The 14,676-nt window shown below is 52.0% G+C and overlaps 1 protein-coding gene and 1 long non-coding RNA gene across 2 annotated transcripts in view; one reads left to right on the top strand and one right to left on the bottom strand.

The window, feature by feature from the left end:
• ANXA11 (annexin A11) overlaps nt 1–11,794 on the bottom strand; it is a 41,365-nt gene extending 29,571 nt beyond the window's left edge. The window contains exon 1 of the mRNA XM_081824002.1: nt 11,598–11,794. The gene's annotated coding sequence lies outside the window, so the exon portion shown is untranslated. The remainder of the gene's footprint in view (nt 1–11,597) is intronic.
• Nucleotides 11,795–11,855: 61 nt separating this feature from the next.
• The window catches only part of LOC145722190 (uncharacterized), a 9,957-nt gene continuing 7,136 nt past the window's right edge, over nt 11,856–14,676 (top strand). Inside the window, exon 1 of the long non-coding RNA XR_014146283.1 lies at nt 11,856–13,936. This is a non-coding gene — a long non-coding RNA (uncharacterized LOC145722190). The remainder of the gene's footprint in view (nt 13,937–14,676) is intronic.

Below are 14,676 nucleotides of genomic sequence, written 5' to 3' on the forward strand. Positions count from 1 at the left end.
TGCTCCCTTGTATTATCCGTCAACACGAATCACCATGGTGAAGCTGGGGGCTGTGAGAGGTTGTGTGTGGCCAGGCCAGACACACCCAGCCAGCAATGCAAATGTTCTGGGGAGGGCAAAGGTTGGCAGTGTAGTCTACATGGGCGGGGCAATCACACCCCAACCCGCCAGGACCATGCAGCTGGAGCACGGGAGCTCACTCAGCCCTAGCAATGACTCAGTTCATTCCTACCCATGCCACCTCGGCTCTCATTTCACAAAGGGGGAAACTGACAACCAGAGAGGAGGAAGTGACATGCCCAGGTGACACAGCAAGATCCTAAGAGGGCTGGCCCAGGACCCCCCACTTCCTGTGCCCAAAATAAGAGCTCACTGTCCAAAAGACAGGATGCCAACCAGTCACCGCATCTACAGGGGTCGGTCCCGGTTTTGCGGAGCCTGGAGCTCATACGATTTTTGGGGGTCTTCTTTAAGAAAATGAATACACAACATTGCTAGGACTCTGCGAATTCACTGCTAGGACCCCTCCCTGACAAGTGAGGTGGGGGGAGGGGGCCTCCTGAAGCTGAAGCTTACATTCCATTATCTTCACAGTAATTCCACTTCAGGGCTCAGACAGGCACCCAGGGCTGGGCTAGGCTACCTGGGGAAAGAGGAGGATAGGATAAAACAAAAGTCCTGGCCTGCAGCAGGCTTTCCCTCTGCCTGGGGACATAAATACAATAGAGCAGTTGCAGGAAGTTACCCACAAGGGGTTTAAGAGCCATTCCTAGGAAGAATGGAGATTATGGCAGAGATCAGGAAATGCATTCTTTGGGAGAGGAAGGTGGGAGAAGAGTCTAGAGAACTGGCTTCTCTCTGATGGGTTTTGACCAACCTAAGGCTCTTCTGGGCATCTTTCTTCCTCACTTATTAAATGGGTGAGCCTGCAAGGAGTCCATGGTTGTGGACTTGTGCTGCCCAAAACCTGGGGCTCCATGAGGGTTTTGAAGTTCATATTTATTTCCTGGGGGGGAGGGGAGGGGGCTATAAAAGAGCTGGGCCTGACTTAAAATTTTTTTTTAATGGAAAATAGGAGATCTGGCAACACAGGTCCTACATTTCCTTGTGGCAGCACACAGCTAGGGAGGCAGCGACCACCCCTTCAGCTAGGTGTGCCTACTTCAGCTGCCCACCATCCCAAGCTGGGCTCTCCCTGCAGGCACCTGCACGTGTAGTCAAAGGGACAGACGACATCACCCAGGGCCCTGCCAGTTAAGAGGCAACAAGCCATCCGAAAGCCCACAGCCTGTCACAGATCCTCGCTCACAGTGAATTGGGGGAAGAGGGGTGATGGGGAGGACTAGGATGCAAGGCAGCAGGGAGTGCCTGTTCAAATGGCTTGGGAGAAGCTCAGTCCCTTCAAACCTAGAAGACACGAGAGAGTATCTATTCCAGTACCAACTGGTTGAGGCCCCCCAGCCTCACCTAGAATCCCCAGGAAACCTTTCCTTCAAATAACACTTACCAGCAGCTTCTCTTCTAAGGGTGACAAAGTCTCCGGCCAACCTTTTGCTGCTGGAAGTGGAAAGAGATCCCGAGCCTACAGATCACAGTAGAGAAGATTCTCTTTCAGATCTCAGGCATGGGCTTACCCCTGTGCAGGGGGGATCCTAAGCTCTGCCAAAGGGCCCTGGGCCAAGAGTTACACTGTGCCATGGCAAGAAAATGGCAGGTTCCTGGAGGTGTATGTGTGATGGAAAGAATCACAGGAACTACATGCTTGTGGCACTTTCTATCTTCAGGACTTCTGCTCAGTCAGTTCCCTCTACCCGGTCTGTCTTCCTTGGCTCCTTTATGCCTTCCTTAAGCCTGTGTCAATTTTGGCCTTCCTTTAGCCAAGATAGAGCCCCACCTCCTTCAGGAAGCCCACCGTGATCTCTCCACCCCTAATGATTGCTCTTCCTGGAACTTACAGCACTTGGCCTAAAATGTTTTCTATATCCTCTAGTATACGAACAATACTCCCCTTTTCCCAATACCTATGATAGAGACATGTATTACCTCATTATATATCACCTCATTCATCTTCACAATGTTCCTACAAGATAGATATGACCACCTCAAGGGAACCAGGGCTCAGAGATGATACTGACAAGCTAGGGTCACACACCCAACTGGTGTCAGAGCCAGAATTACGATTTCTTAGGCCTCTCAGTGCAAGACGCAGAGCCCAGGCTGTAGGACAGGCCTCTCCCCTTCCTGCCCCTGGCTCGCACAGGGCTGGCCACAGCGACAGGACACCAGTGGACCCTGATTCATCTCTTCCACATCCTGGGTGGCACCTGTTCTGATGGCCTCTTTGGTCAGAGCTTCTGGGGCATAGGCTCCAGGAACTCCAGGGGCAGAGAGGACGACACAGCAAGGACAGTCTCTTCTCTCCCTCCCACACCAAGCAAGGCAGGACTGCAAGTGTTTTGAGGGTGTATGAACATCCCTAACTCTGCTAGGAAGGGCGTAAGCGGCCTCATCCGCTGGAGGGACGGCAGAGCCCCAGGGCCCTGCCCTCATGGGGATCTGCCTCACCTCTCGGGTGCGGGCACAGTGCCATGAAGCCACAGAAACAAGCCAGAGAGCCCCAGGCAGCACTCCCCAACCCTGACCATATTTTCCCAGGCACTGAACAAAAAGCCTGCACAAGGTGCTGTTAATCATTGAACTCCCCACCCACAGGCCATGAAGTAAGACTCGCCGGAGCCTACGTCAATCATTAGCCAGGCCGTGCCTCAGACTGCCCTCGGAGGGCTGGCACCTGGGGCTGAGCAGCCTGGAGATGCTCCGGACAAGGGAGGCTGGGCGAGGAGCAATGGGGTAGTGTTGAAGCCTTACCACAGGGCTGAACTTGAGCGAGCGAGTTCTGAAAGACACGTCCTAGAAATAAAAGTCAGTTCCCGGTGCCCTGGCATTGGCTTACACAGGAATCCTACAATACTGGACCTGGAAGTGGCCTTCATGAAATCATTTGCTTCAACCGGCCTGTTTCACTACGGTGGGGAGCCGAGGCCCCGAGGGCAGAGGGGATCTGCCTGCCGTCTCAGGATTGGCTGGAGGCAGGACACAGACCGGAAGCATGTCCCCGGACTTCCGGTCGGACGCAGGCACGGCCCACGCCGGCTCCCTCCACTCAGCTCCCTTCTGGGTGCCCCCCCCCACCGGCTGGGGAAATGTAAAGGCTACCCTGGGAGAGACAAAATGAAGAAGTGACCAGACTCTGGGGCGGGGTGGTGAGGGCGGCGGCAGCCTAGAAGGAGCGAGGGTCCTCAGAGCCTCAGCAAAGCGGTGGCAGCAGCTACTGGTCGTTTGTGCGCCAGCCCACGGGGTGGCGGTGGCCGTGCCCCGCGCTGCCTGCTGGCTTTGACACCGTCGCGACAGGCCATTCCCGCTTCCTGACCTAAGGAATAGCGGCTTGGCCGATGGCAAGGCTGAAGTTTCAAATTAAGCGCAGCAGGAGTTTCAAATTAAGGACAGCAGTGGGTGGTGTCCCAGGAACTTCTGGTTGTCCCCTGCAACCATCTGCCCTCTCTTACTTCCGGCACAGAACACAAACCGTTGCCTGGCACACGGTAGCCTCAAATAAGGACTAGTTTCCAAGGCTTCCTGGTAACCAGGCAGGGCCCGGCCCTGCAAATCAGCTGCCCCGGGTCACATGGGTGAAGGGAAGCCCTTGGAGCAGTGCTATCCGGGATGGTCCCCACATGGATGCAACAGCGGGGGTGGTTGTCAAAAATGAAGATTCCCAGGCCTCACCCCAGACTTCCTAAATCAGAGCCGTTAAGGGTGGGCCCCAGAAATCTGTGTTTTAACAAACCTTGCCGATTATTCTTACATATGCTCACATTTGAAAACCTCAGCCCTAGAGAATGCTGGGGGCAGTTTTACACAAGGAGCCTGGTGCCAGGACGACCTCATGGAGCAGACATTGACCCTGGCCTCCAATTTCTGAAGAGAGAGGGGAGCTCCTCTCTTAATCCACGACCAAACCTGAATCGTAATGTAGGAGAGGTAGGGAAGAGGGATGATGAGAAACCTACCCAAGTCAGCAGAAATCAGGACAGAAAGAACACCTAAGTATAATAAATAATAAACAGAAAACAAGATGCAAGGAATAAAATCAAGAATATCTGGTATGTGAACAGTCTGAATTCTCTATCAAAGACAGAAACCACCAAATTTGGTTTGTTGTTATCACTGCCTTTTGCCATCCTCCAACCCCAGTCATGTGCTGAGCACAAAAGAAACATCATCTTTTTTTTTTTTTTAAGATTTATTTATTTGAGAGAGAGAACGCACAAGCAGGGGAAGGGGAGAGGAAGAGAGAGAATCTCAAGCAAGCTCCATGCTCACACTCAGTGTGGAGCCCGCCATGGAGCTCGATCCCACAACCCTGAGATCATGAACTGAGCTGAAACCAAGAGTTGGACGCTCAACAGACTGCCACCCAGGTGCCCCAACACTGAAAAAGAAAGATTAAAAATTAAGGGCTGGCAAAGACATATTAAGTGAACACAAAGGAAAATGAGAAGTGGAAATATTTATATTAAAAATATGTTGGGGACTTTTCAACAATCCTGCCTCAGCAGGCTGAGGTTTTTTTCTAGTCCATTTTCAGCCACTTGCCTTTACCTGAAAACACAGGACTTTGACACTACTCACTAGGATTTTCCCTCAAACCCATTGATGTGACTTAAAACACAAGCACAGAAAAGAGCCTAAGACTTGGGAGCCCAAGTCTTTATTTTTTATTTTTTTTAGAGGGGGTAGGCAGAGGGAGAGAAGCTCCAGTAGACTCCCCGCTGACCCTGGAGCCCGACACGGGGCTCGATCCCATGACCCTGAGATCATCACCCGAGCCGAAACCAAGAGTCGGATGTTCAACTGACTGAGCCACCCAGGCCAGGGCCCAAGTCTTCATAGCTCACATTTGGCCTTGGGACATTTTTGTGTACTGACTATTTTGTCACATCCCTTGCAGAATGGAGAAAGGCCCTGTGCTGTCGCAAACGAGGAAGGAACAGTGTAATTGCCAGTCAGAGCTGTCCCTGTCTGTAGATGCAAAGGAAGGAGCAAGAACCACAAAGGGAGAGAAGTAGTACTTGGGCCTGTCCCCAGAGCTTGCAGGCAATTATTATTATACCCATCCCTCCTAAGAAGTTGACTATCGTGGGGACCATTGGGACCGGATTATTTCATGACAATCGGGGAGCTGAGAAGCAGGTGGGGGAGATCCGAGCACCACTTGCTCTCCGTAAGCCTGAACTGAAACAGGCCCTGGTGTAAACCCTCTCTGGCTGATGCCTGCCTCTATGTTTCTGAGCCTTTCACTTACTGTCTTACAAAATACACTTATTTGTTCATTTTAGGTCTGTAAAGAAGAAAGGATTTTCCCAGACCCTTGGCAATATAGTCTCCTAAACCACAGATAACGTGGCATGTAGCCATCCCCCGCTGTTGCATCCAAGCAAAGATAAGCTTGATAAACCTGCATACACCAAACATGGATGTCAGATTACTACATCTAGAACAAATATAAGTACAGCCTGACTTAAATAGAGATTATAGTGAGAATTTTTGGAACATCTCTCAGAATTTGACAGACCAATAACGCAAGGAAAGGCAGGCAAGCTCAAGTTAACAGATATATCTACAGTCTGTGCCCCAAAGAGAATACATAGCCTTTCTTGTCCGTGAAACCTTCTGGTATGGATCATATAGTTGCCACAAAGAAAATCTTTTTTTCTCATTTATTTGAGTGAGAGAGAATGAGAGATAGCACGAGAGGTAAGAAGGTCAGAGGGAGAAGCAGACTCCCTGCTAAGCAGGGAGCCCGATGTGGGACTCGATCCCAGGACTCCAGGATCATGACCTGAGCCGAAGGCAGTCGCTTAAAGAACTGAGCCACCCAGGCGCCCGCCACAAAGAAAATCTTAATACAGCCCAGCGAGAAGAAATTTTGCTGATCACATTCACTAATCATAACCCAATAAAACCAGCAGTCCACATTAAAATGTGATCATACTCCCCACAAAACCACTTAGAAATTCAGGATGCTGTCTTCTAAAACATCCTTGGATCAAGACCGATCTACATGGCAGGGCAGCTGGCTGGCTCAGCTGGAAGAATGTGTGACTCTTGATCTCAGGGTCATGAGTTTGAGGCCTGTGTTGGGTGTAGAGACCACTTAAATAAACAAACAAACTTAAAAAAAAAAAAAATCCCTGATCTACATGGTGACCATAAAGGAACAGAATGGTGAGCCTTTCAAAGGCCCACCAGCTAGAGCTGTCTACACATGAAAAATGTTGAGCTTTACATGCTTTTTATTTTTTTTTTTTTAAGATTTTATTTATTTGACAGAGAGCTACACAGCGAGAGAGGGAACATAAGCAAGGGGAGTGGGAGAGGGAGAAGCAGGCTTCCCGCTGAGCAGGGAACCCAATGCGGGGCTCGATCCCAGGACCCTGGGATCATGACCTGAGCAGAAGGCAGATGCTTAACGACTGAGCCACCCAAGCGCCCCACTTTACATGCTTTTTAAATCAAAGTAAAAGACTAAGAATATAAACGAACCAATTTAGATATTAAAAGTGGAGCAACAAAATAAGCCAAAAGTAAGAAGGAATGAATAATGATAAAGGTTGAAATTAATGACCAAGAAACAGAAAAAAAGTGGAAAGGATACAAAAAAATTATCTGGTTAGCAAATCCAGTTGGAATACCATTCATAATATCTACTAAAGATGTATTACAAGGCCTGTGATCTGTCCCTGATTTGGAAAAATTAATATAAAAATGTCAACTCTTCCTTATAAATACATTCAATGACATCCCAATCAGGGTCCTATAGGTTGTTTATTCCAATACTATTTCAAATTATAAAAACAGTCAGTGGTCTCAACACCCATCAATAAGGGAAAGGTTGTATAAACTGTGGTCCCTCTGCACTATAGAACATTCTACAGTGGCTACTGACCCTGAGCACCGCTCACCCAGAGTTACTGCCCGTGATAAACTAATCAAAACCACAAGCTGCGGAGTAAGGTGTGCAGCATGAATCCATTCTGTGAAAGAAGCAAACCTTTACAAGGACCCCTGGGTGACTCAGTCGGTTAAGCGTCTGCCTTCGGCTCAGGTCATGATCCCAGGGTCCTGGGATCGAGCCCTGCATCAGGCTCCCTGCTCAGTGGGGAGTCTGCTTCTCCCTCTCCTGTTCCTCCTCCCCCTGCTTGTGCTTTCTCTCTCGCTCTCTCAAATAAATAAAATCTTTAAAAAAAGGAAGAAGAAGAAGCAAACCTTTATAGGTGCCTGTGTCCATACGACACAGAGGGATGGAGGGGGGACCCCTGGGCTGCAGGCCACCCACACTGCTAACTCCTCCGGGTGGAATGGGAAAAGGATGAGCTGAGAAACAGAAACAGACACCCCTTCAGTGCGGGCCTCCCCCAGCACCACCCAGTCCCTCTCCTTCAAAGCTTGTCTACACTCAGCATGGCCAGATCTGCACTCCTGCAACTCCTCCGCCCATTCACTCCGATCTGGCTTCTACACCAACACCCCAGCAGAACAGCCATAGCTAACGTGCTGAGTGTCCCCCTTGTCACTTCCCACAGCAACAACAGCCACCACCGGCCACTCCCTCCTACTGAAGTGGACTCGCCCTGGCTCCTGCGACCTCACACTGTCCGGTTCTTCCTTCCCCTTCATGGACTGCTCTTTTTCTAGCTCCTTCCTGGCTCACAGTTCCTTTACTCAGCTGTTCAAGGTGAGTTCTTCAATCTCATCATGTCCTTTATAGCAGATACAATGTCTTTATAGCAGATAAAAATGTCTCTCTAGCCCAGACACAGCTGCCTACTCGGTTCCCCAATGGCACCTCAAATGCTCCATGTCCAAAACTGAATTCACGATCATGATCTTGCCCACCCTCCAGACCTGGTTCTCATCCAGTAAGTATCCCATGTCTCTGGGGAATCCAAGCAGACAACCTAGGGTGGGTGGGGTGGACTGGTGCTTTTGTGCACGTAGCATAGGGCCTGGCAAACAGTGGGTACTCATTAATGTTGGTTCAACAGAAACATGCCTTGTCACCCACTTCCTAAAAATAGCCGTGACCTTTTAGGTGAACATGGCAAACTCACATCTGCTATCACCAGCACCCCCACCCCCACATTAACACCCTTCCCCCCCCAGAGATGCCACTCCCAGGCTTAATCTGCTACATGCTCCCCCTGCCCAGCTAAGCCCCTCTGGGTTTCTCCTCTCCACCTTCATTCCGATTCATCTCAGCTCATGATCCTCCCAGCCAGCCTCCCCCCAAGCTCCAGGTGACAAAGGCTGGGGACACCAGACTTCCCTTGCAATTTCAGGAGCAATTCTTCCCTTCTTTTCTGCTGAGGCAGTGGGACTTTCAGGAGCACAAGCCCCTGGAAGATCAGACACTAAGGGATCACAGAGCCAGGCGTCAGCCATCTGCACACTCCAGCCCATCTCAAGGGTTCTTGCAGTAATGCACCCAAGAGATTAACATTGTCATGATCACACCCTGACTGATCTTAAACCCCCTCTGCAAACATCTCACCAGATTCTGCAAACAACCATATGAGGTAGGCATTTTACCATCCAGAACACTAGGACCCTGTGTGGCTCCACAACTTGTCCCAGTGACCCAAAACGGATGAGAACTCTTGATTCCTGAGTCCTCGGTTGCCCTCACCCATTACTTTCTCCCATCAGCATGTTCGAGTTACTGTTAGGGCCCTATGTACTGTTAGGATCCTCCCAAATTCAAACCACCGGCTGACATCAGACCCTCATTTCATGCGGTGCTGGGGCCAGGGTCAGCAGGCCTACTGTGGTGCGGTTTCAGCCATTATTAGAAAGCTCCACTGAATTTCAACAACTCCTTGTGAAATTGCAAATTCCCAACAAAGAAACTTCAGTTTCTTCATTTCCCCTAAGAGCTTTCCTATCCAGGATCACTCAAATTCCTGATGCACCAGGGGACAATGGCATCAGTAGGTGTTGTAGGGAAAAGTCCAGAAAGACCTGAGTCTGCCTGCTTGGCTGGGACTGTGAAGGACACCAGCACACAGACTCTTCCCCGAGTGCCCCCCGCCATGGGATCAAGTGCCAGAAGCTGCCTCAGGCTTAAGGAGAGAGGAACGAAGGAGGTGAATCCAAGAGGAAGGAGGGAGAGAGCTCTAGAAAGGCCCTGGGTTCTCCGCACAGATCCCCAGCACTCGGTGCAGATTTCCTTTCTACATTCACTTCCTGCCTACACCGGCTTTTTGTCTCTCTGTACTGCAGTGAATTCCCAAGAACCCACACTAACCTATTCTGGCTGGATTCTTAACTCCTGTCACTCCAAACTACCCATCCTCCCCAGAATCACATGAGCAAGGCATCACTAATCGATCTTGGCCTTCTAGGTACAGCAATCCAGGGTGGGCCCTATCTGTTACCCTTGCCCTGGCTCCATAAGGGAATCAAAGGGGCCTCTCAGGCAGCCCCTACTGCCACCTCTCAATCTGGACTATTTCCATCTCAGGCTCTCTTTTGTTGCCTACTCAAACCCAGCCTTCAAGGTCTAAGATCAAGGAAAACCTTACTTTCTGGGCCTGCCTCTTATGCGCAGTGAAATTCTGCTGAGCACATATATTAGGCAAGGCCTGTCCTGGGTGCTGTGAGACCAGGAGAGGAGTAAGAAACAGCCCCTGCCGTCCAAAGACAAAGGACAGGGCAGAGATAAGACACGTGGCCATACAAATACTAAGCAAGGCAAGTAGGGAGAAGTGATGCCAAAGGAGTGGAGGAGGAGGGCTGCGTGGGCTCAGAGTATGTCTTGTCCTTTCCTCCTAGGAGCAGGCCCCTGGATGGCTCCCAGGAGGGTGGGGAATCATGGGCAGAGATGGGGGAGGAGGGCATTCCAGGAGGGCAGAACAACATGAACTACAACAGAGGAACTAGCAGGAGAGCAGTTCAATTTGGACCTCCAGCTGCAGGAAAGAAACGACAGCTATTATTACTGTATTATTATTGTTGACACTTCTGTCCCAGGCCCTGCCGTAAGCTTTACCCCATGTGGATGACATCCACCTAAAGCACACAGGTATGGCCTAACAGTCACCATTTCAGCTCAGTGCCTGGGCTGTATGGTTGTAAAGTATTAACTCATTTAATCCTCACAATGCCCCTGTCACGTAGGTATTATTACCCCCACTTTAAAGATGAGGAAACCAAGGCACAGAGACTAGTAAGAGATAAGACTATGGAGGGATGCAGGACCCTGAGGTACTGAGCACCCAATGCCAGGGGCAACAGACTTCCCTGGCACCTCACCTGGTCTGTCTTGTCAGGGACCACCTAGAAGCACAGGAGTGTGCCTTGAGGGAAGGAGCACTGTTAATCTTCCTGGAATCCCCAACAATGGATTGAAGCAAGGAAGGAATGAAGGAACATAATGAGAGCCATTTAGGAGTGAGCAAAAGAACACACCCTGCCTGTCCAGCTCCTGGACCCAGCCTTGCCCTCCCCTGCAAGCTTTTGTTCCTGTTGTGGGAGCAGGGAAGAGGCTCATCCCTGGTCAGGGCAGCCAGAAGTAAAGCGTGGGGGAGAGGGGATCGGGAGAGAGAGCAGAGTGGCTGGATACCTTGGATACCCAAAGCAAAGCAAGGTCACTGATGGGGGGGAGCGGAGAGAAATGTCCCTGGGGACCAACTGTAACTTGCTTGGGCTAGAACTGGCTAGCTTAACTTCTCTCCTCGGAAGGGGAACTTTGCAACTGTCCTTTAAACCAATAAACTGGGTTTCTGCCCTTTTAAGCCTTCATCAGGCTAGGTAGAGCCCAGGGAGAGAGAAGAGTTCAAGAATCCCTCCCTGAAACTGTAGCTCAAGAGGAAAGTCAGAGAGGGTAAACACACAGGTGAACACAGAGCCCGGGATGGTTCCGCATTCTCTCAAAGGGCCTTACAAATAATCTCCAACAGCAGCAGCTCCCAGGATTTGCGTCCTCCCGGTTCAGGAAGAAAGTTCATGAAGCCAGCCTCCTCTGCGAGCTCTCCTTAGCACAGGCCGGAAGGGCACCTACACTCTCGAGAACTCGGCTGGGTCAGAGGGGCACGGGCCACCGGCCATCCCCATACCAGCCAGTCGCCTTCTGGTCGCAGGTTCACCTGGTCGCAAGTTCACCCAGTCGTCCCACGCCCACCCAGGAGGGGCTGAACCCCCGACCCCAGCCGCGCAGCACAGTCACGAGGCCCTGGCCACAGGGGGCCGGCCTGTGCACCGCCCACCCCACAGGGAGGGCAGCCCCCCGCGGCCGATCGAGCCAGGGCAGCCGGGCCGACGCAGCCCGTCGGGACCCAGCGCGACAGCCCGACACCACCATCCCCCCCCCCCCCAACCGCTGTGCCGCCGTGCAACCTGGAAGCCGCAGGGCCCCGGCGGGAGCCGGCGCCGGGCGGTACGGGGCTCACCGGCCGGGCCGCGGCGCTCTGCCGCCACCCGGTCCCTTGCCGCCGCCCCGCCCCGTGCCTCCGGCGGGCCGGGGAGCCCTCACTTACCGGGCCACTGACCACTGACCACAGGGGTGGGGGCCGCGAGGGGCGAACGGGGCCGCGGGCAGCGGCGGCTGTCTCCGCGGGCGTCCCGGCCGCGGCGCCTCGGTCGGCCTGGAGCTCTGTCCCACTCCGGCTCTCGGGGCACTCGGGGTACTCCTCGAGCGTCGCAACCGTCAGGGCCGGGCCGGAGGAGGAGCCCGCCGGGCGGAAAACTCGGCGGTGGCCCAGCGCGCCCCGGGGCGGAGCCTCTCGCGTTGGGGGCAGGGCGGGGCGAGGGGTGGGGCCGGAGCGCGGTCCCGCCCCCAGGTGATTGCCTGGAGGGCTAACCCGCAGAGAGACGCTTCCTGGGGCGCGGGGACAAATCGCAGGCCTTCTGGCGCTGTTGGACCGGGAGGGGATTCCGCCGGTGCCGGGAGGTCGGCGAGGAGTCCCCCGCTACGCCCGCCTCCTCCGTCAGTCGCGCCCTGAGCCGCGTTCTCCGGGTGGGTATTCCCCAAGCCCCCTCCAGCCCTGTGTACCATTGTTAGCGACTCTCCTTCAGGTAAAGAGCGCTTTCCACAATAGGAAGGTCATGCAACAGTATGGAGGTGGGGGTGGGGAGAGTAGCTTTATAGTGGAGAGACCCGACAAACTACCTTAGCTAAGTGATCAAGGTCAACGTCAAGAGAGATAAATCATTAGTGATACGATGTGCCCATGTGGTCTTCCTCCCAAGAATATAGCCAAGAAAAGCCTAAGGAGATAGGAAAATAATGTAGTGTGGCATCCTGGAGGGGATCCTGGTAAAAGGGCATTAGAGAAAAACTAAGGAAACCTAAATAAACTATGGACGTCAGTTAATAATAAAGCATCACTATTGGCTCCTTCACAGTAGCAAAAGCACCATGCTAATAGGAAATGCTAATAATAGAAGAAACCAAGTGTTAACTTCTCATTTTTTCTGTAAATATAAAACTATTCTAAAAGAGTTTATTTTTGAAAAAAAAAAAAAGCTCGCACGGGTAATAAATGAATATATGGTAGTTTAAAAGCAGTTTTTAGAAACTGAGATTCACACTTTACTCTTCCAGCTCACTTTTAGGTGTGCCCTTCCAGAGCTTTCTCTCTGCAGCACTCTATGTGTGTATATACTCACCTAGATGTACTGTTTAAAACGGTGTTGCAGTATTTTTCTGCGACATGCTTTTTTACTCACTACATCTTGGAGGGTCTTTCCTTGCAAGCGCACCTTGTTCTACTTGGTTCTTCCCAAGGACCCAAGGGGTGCGCAAACGTGCGTGTCACCTAGGTCCTTAGGGAAGGACATTTCGGTTGCTGTCGGTTTGGGGCTATTGCGAACAGCACTGCTGGTCCTATTTCCATTTTCAGAGCGCACAGAGAGGGAGGGACTGGGGTGCTGTAGGTCCAAGGGGAGACTCTGGGTAGGGTTGGTGGTGCCGGGCGGAAGCCGCGCCCTCCGCCAGCCAGTCGCCGCCCGACTACGAACCTCGGGGACCCAGTCATTTTCCGCGGCCTGTGCAACACCGCTGTCCCCGCAAAGGCGCGGCCCTTTTTCGGGGCTGAACTGCATTTTTCAGCGATGAGTGGGCGGATGAGCGTGAAACTCAAGCCAAAGGCTCCAGTGCGACTCGGAGGAAATGCCCCGCCCCCACCCCCAGCAGAAGACGAGCCAAGGGTCAGTGGCACCAGGAGACTCGGCCAGGCTTGGGTATTACCGCGGTGGGGGTGCCCGCGGCGCATCAGGAGCGGGCGTCGGAGCGAAGCCCCCGCCGAGCCCGCGGCGCTCCTCCGAGAGAGCGTCTGTCGCCTGGTGCGCCCTGGGCTGGGGGCTTCGTCGGGGAAGGTCACACCTGGCGCCCACCCAAGCCTCTGCTTGGACACCCTGCACCGGCGCCGCTCGTGCCGCGGCTCCCGACGGCCTCAAAGGCAAGCTTCTTTGAATGGCTCACTTTTTCCGTAGATGAGCTATTGCTTCCTTAAATACCACCTTAAAAAAAATAAATCAGTAGGGGCGGAATTCCTTCTGCGTGTAGCACACACTTTCCTACGTCAGGACTGAGCTCTTCAAGGCCCAGGATGGTGAATAGTTACCACTGTGCTCACCTTTCTGTGACTTTCAACCATTTATTTTTAACAAACGTCATGTTGAGCTCCCACTCGGTTGGGACACTTGTGTCGGGGAAAAGGTTTGGTGCGCAAACACCTGGGTCCTGTCACTTGGAAGTGATCCGTTCTTTGAGCCTCGGTGTTCTCGCTTAGAAAATCTTACAAATGATCTATGAAAATCTGTAAAGTGACCACTGCTTCATCGTTGCTAGGGGCTGATGCAAACATCAGATGAGGTAAGGGGAAGCGAGTGCCTTGTAAACCGGTCAGGTGCTTCAGAGCTCTGAGTAGTACAGGACCTTTATAATCTTTCTTATGTTGAGTCATTGTACAGACAGTGTTTGAGTACAGGCAATGTGACCCGCCCTGTGCTGGGTGCCCCAGAGACAGGAAGAAAAGAAAACTCCTTTGCTCTAAACACAGTTCTTCTCTAGTGGAAAAACAAATAAATCGCAAATACCTCACAAAATACAGGCTTGTAAAAAGGATCCTTGGGGGGCGCCTGGGTGGCTCAGTCGTTAAGCATCTGCCTTCGGCTCAGGTCATGATCCCAGAGTCCTGGAATCGAGTCCCACATCAGGCTCCCTGCTCGGCAGGAAGCCTGCTTCTCCCTCTCCCACTCCCCCTGCTTGTGTTCCTGCTCTCGCTGTCTCTCTCTCTGTCAAATAAATAAATAAAATCTAAAAAAAAGGATCCTTGGGGTCAATGATGAGAGGGAAGTGTAGAGGACAGGATCCAGAAAGGCTGCTTCTGATCAGTCTGGCCAGACTTTACAATCGACTTTTAATTATTTTTATTTTTTAAAAAAATGTATTTATTTGTCAGAGAGAGAGCACAAGTAGGGGGAGTGGCAGGCAGAGGGAGAATCAGGTTCCCCGCTGAGTAAAGAGCCCAAAGCCGGCTCCATCCTGGGATCATGACCTGAGCCAAAGGCAGACGCTTAACCGACTAAGCCACTCAGACATCCCTATTTTTT

This window comes from Leptonychotes weddellii, chromosome 6 (assembly GCF_054177405.1).
Source record: "Leptonychotes weddellii isolate Sample4059 chromosome 6, ASM5417740v2, whole genome shotgun sequence".
Lineage (NCBI taxonomy): Eukaryota > Metazoa > Chordata > Mammalia > Carnivora > Phocidae > Leptonychotes > Leptonychotes weddellii.